This window comes from Sitophilus oryzae, unplaced genomic scaffold (assembly GCF_002938485.1).
Source record: "Sitophilus oryzae breed Bouriz unplaced genomic scaffold, Soryzae_2.0 scaffold_1307_pilon_pilon, whole genome shotgun sequence".
NCBI lineage: Eukaryota > Metazoa > Arthropoda > Insecta > Coleoptera > Curculionidae > Sitophilus > Sitophilus oryzae.
The window spans coordinates 4,125,739-4,130,627 of NW_022145957.1; positions in this window are offsets into that span (position 1 = coordinate 4,125,739).

A 4,889-nucleotide genomic window follows, 5' to 3' on the forward strand; every position below is an offset into this window, starting at 1 on the left:
GGCCGATTAAAGGGATCTGCGCGTAGTTTATGTACAGGTATTTCTTTAACAGGCGAAAATTATGATATTGTATGGCAAATATTAATGGATAAATATCAAGATAAACGATATTTGGCAAATAGTTACTTAGATCAAATATTTGAATTCAAGGCGTCACGTTATTCGTCGTTTTAACGTGCCTCTCGAGAAAAGTTAATTACGGGATAATAACTAAAGGGGTTTTAAACTTCGTATAAATAGAGGTTGCCGACCAGGCGAAAGAGGGAACACGGTTTACCATAGTAGTTGTCAGGAATAACGTCCCGGAAACTAGACAACATAAGGGTGGCCTGACATCTACCCTGGTTTAGCGTGCCTCTCTAATTCTAACTAATTGGTTTTCATAAGGGACAGCTAAAGTGGTTCAGTAAACGCACGGGCGCGAATATTTATGGAGCTAGGACAGGACCTCGCCCAAATCCCGAGGCTGGTTTTGTAGCTCCCGTATTTGTTTAGGTGGTGCCGTCCGGACGGCACCCTGCAACAGTGACGCTGGACGGGATCTCGCCGAAATCCCGAGGCTGTCCTGACCGGGCGGTGTGTGTGCGGGCTGCGCTTATCCGAACGACGTACAACTCGCCGAGACGTCGCTAACGTCTACGTCACTCCGGGACTCGCGTTTGTGTATCCCACGGGACGCTGTTAACTTCGCGATCGATCCAGGACTCGCGTTTGTGTATCCCACGGGACGCTGTTAACTTCGCGATCGATCCAGGGCTCGCGTTTGTGTATCCCACGGGACGCTGTTAACTTCGCGATCGATACAGGACTCGCGTTTGTGTGTCACGGGACGCTTTTAACTCCGACGCCGATCCAGGTCTGTGTTTCGCTGTAAAACGGACGCCGTTACGATAAATATTTAGCTGTGACCATCGGGACGCCTGTACCGACGTCACCGCCGTTTAGAGAGTCGGGTCGTGGTAGAGTGTGTTGCTCCGGTACCTACGTGTCTGTGTTCATTAGGACTCCGCTAAATCCGACGCCGATCAGGAACTCGCGTCGTCGTGTTTAATAGAATGTCACTTCGGGAACGCGTGTTGAATTCGCGTGATAGAATCAGTCAGAGAGTCACTTATCAGGAATAATCGATCAAAACTCTAGAGGTACATGGTTGTTAGTGTAAATTTTGTTCTACGAGGTACTGAGAGCGTCACACTATACACAAGTTTATAATTGACATTCTTAAAAATTCCTTTTAGACCACGGAATAACTCTCTATCAAACGGTATCGAAAAATATTTAGACGCATCTTTCTCCACTTGAAAAGTCGAATTTTCAGAAATCATTAACCTATACCTACGTTTTCTAATTAATTTATCAACTAGTGAAGAAGAATATCCATTACGCTCAGCTACATTCCTAATGTAATCTCTTTCTATTTCATATCTTTCGTTGGAAAGTGGGAAACTAAGTAATCTATACACTAAGAAATTTAAACTAGCCATTTTATGTTCAACACTATGATGTAATTCATTAGGAATATATCTGCGTGTGGTCGTATCTTTCCTATAGATATCAAATTCCAGGCAATTATTAGTATTTCTAATAACTAATACATTTAGAAATGGTAATCTGTCGTTGTTCTCAATTTCATGCGTAAATTTAATGGAAGGAAAACGATTATTTAACTTAAGAAATAAAATTATCTATGGTGTCTGAATGTGTGTCAAAAACAGCAAAAATATCATCCACATACCTAAACCATACTCTTGGAAAATACTCAAACTGATTTTTAGCCTCCACTTCAAACCTGCTCATGAATAAATTAGCCAAAAATGGAGACAATGGATTACCCATTGCTGTACCTTCCCGCTGTTCAAAAAAGTTATTAAATTGAAAACAATTTTGTTTCATACATAACGATGTAAGCTCAATATATTCAATCACAGTTTTGTGTCGAGACCATTTGCGTTCAGTAATTCCTTCAAGTAGCCTAAAGTATATGGAATTGGAACACTTGGGAACAACGAAGATACATCAAAGGAGACCAAAATTTCACCTTCATGCAATGTTATATCTTTAATTTTGTTAATGAATTCTATATTATTTTTAACTGAGAAAGAAGGTTCATGATCAGGTAAATTTTCAAACTCCCTTGATAACCATTTTGCCAAATTATAAGTCGGAAAACCTACAGCCGAAACAATTGGGCGCATAGACTTGTCCGGCTTATGAATTTTTGGCAGAGCATACAATTTTGGTAATGAGGGATTGGATACTTGCAATTTCCTCTTTAAAGAAAGATCAATAAGGGTGTTACATTCTTTTACAGTTTTTTTAACGTCTGTTACCATCTTAGACAAAGGATTCTTTTTCAAATTTTAATGGCCCCTACATAAATTGGAGTGGAGAAGTGGATGCAATTTGTGAAAAAATATATAGAGAAACGGTCTCTCGGAATGTAAACGGACGATTTACAGTGGCTTTGCCTTTTAAATTTTCATCAGAATGTTTAGGTGAATCAAAACAAAATGCTTTGAGTAGATTTAATGTTTTAGAAAAAAATATTAAATAGGGATAAAAAATTAAGGCAAGATTACAATTTAGTGATGCAAGATTTTTTGGATCAAGGTTATATGCGTTTAGTACACGACACTAATGAATGTTTTGCATATTATATTTCTCATCATCCAGTTATTAAAAGTAGTAGCTCTAGCATACCGGTACGCGTTGTTTTAGATGGAAGTTCACCATCGGATAACGGTTTATCTTTAAATGATTTATTATTTAGCGGTCCAAAATTACAGGCGGATATTACTAGGTTACTAATTAATTTTCGATTATTGCCTATTGCGTTAACGGCGGACATAAAACAAATGTATAGGCAAATAAATGTCATTGAAGATCACTGGAAATGGCAGAGATTATTCTTTAGGTTCAGTCCTTTGGAGAATATTAAGACATACGAGATTAAAGTTGTAGCATTTGGTGTTAAATATTCGCCATATTTAGCTCTAAGAACGGTTCAAGAGCTGGTTGAGAGAGAAAAAGAAAGATATCCGTTAGCAGCTAATTTTGCATTGCATTGTAACGTTTTTAGTTCGTTACATGTCTTTTTTATATATTATATATGATGTCTGGCCTATCATCACCGGATTCCCTCTCGTTCAGGCCGGATAGTTTATTTGACGCGTAATTTTTACGTTCTCTAGTCGGCAACCCTGCTATCGTTTCACTGTTCTGTGGAGGCGCTGTCAACATCGCTTCTGTGCAACTCTCTCCGTGCTTAACTTCACTTGGCTTTGACTTGTTTATTGTTATTAAGTAGTTTTCTTTCCAGTGAAATACCTTATCCACGACTGCTCTCCGATGAAAAGCTGCCGTTCGCAGTGGTAGTTGTTATAAAAAACGCTACAGCATAATTTGTATATGGATGATTTTATTTGTAGTGTTCATACGGAAAATGAAGCTTACAAGCTATTTTTAGAATCGGTTAATTTATTCTTGGCTGGTGGATTTGATTTGACAAAATGGTCGACAAATTCAAAATGTCTGTTAGATAAAATTCCTCAAAGTAAACGTTTAATGGAAAAGGTTTCCTTTAAAGCAGATTCCAAGGTACTTGGTATCCAGTGGTGTTCAACTTTAGATGTTTTCGGGTTTTCTTTGAGCACTCCTGTCGGAGAAGCAACCAAAGAGAATATTTTGTCCACGGTAGCACGGTGCTACGATCCGCTCGGTTTAATTGCGCCTTTCATTTTATTTTTAAAATTGTTGATTAAGCGTTTATGGAGTTTAAATTTATCTTGAGATGAAGAACCACCGATTGAGATTATAAATATTTGGAATAAATTAATATTAGAATGGGAAATATTAAAATCATTACAAATTTTATGATATGTTGGCACTAATTTAGACTGCCCAACTATGATTGTAGGATTTGCGGATGCGAGTCAAGACGGTTACGGTGCAGTAGTCTATATCCGAACCATAAGTTCGAACGGAAACGTGGATATTTCTTTACTTTGTGCCACAACGTGGATATTTCTTTAGTTTGTGTTACCATAATTCCTCGCTTGGAATTGTGTGCGGCTTTGTTGCTATCGTCTTTAATAAAACAAGTTTTAGAAGTTCTTGCAGAAAAGATTTTGGTATCAAAGGTAATAGGTTTTTCGGATTCTAGTATAGTAATTCAGTGGTTACTCGCGACTGAACTAAAAGAAGTTTTTGTGACGAATTGAATAGCACAAATTAAAGGAAAAACACCGGAAATGTCTTGGCGTCATGTAGATGGAAAAGAGAATCCAGCAGACTGCTTATCTAGGGGACTTACTCCTTCATTGTTATTAAATAATTCGTTATGGTTTTACGGACCTCAATGGATAAAGAAAAGTGAGTCTCAGTGGTCTGTTAGTAATATTACATTTTCTTTAACTCAGACGTTGCCGAATGAACGTGTTTTTTATTCCAAACAAGTTGATGAAGAGGTTAATTCATTTTACGCAATGATGGAAAGAATTTCTTCTTGGAGTAAAATTTTAAAGGTAATGGTTTTTAAATGGTAATGTAAGACCTTTAAGATTATTACTAGCAAAATTTGGAGCGTTATCAGTTATTAATATTTGAGGAACACCAAATATCAGAAATATGTTGTTTTCAATAGTATCTACAATATTATTTGATTTAGAATGCTTCAAAGGAAATATGTAAGTGTATTTAGAAAACCAATCAGCTGCTACTAGCAACCATTTATTACCTTTTTTGAACGCGGAAACGGACCGACAAAATCTAAAGAAAAAGAATCTGACCAGGTAAATCAACAATTTTTTCTTTACCCATGGTACCGATTTTAAGCAAATTTGAACATTTTGCGCACCGCAAACTAAACATTTTTCTAATAAATTTCAAAA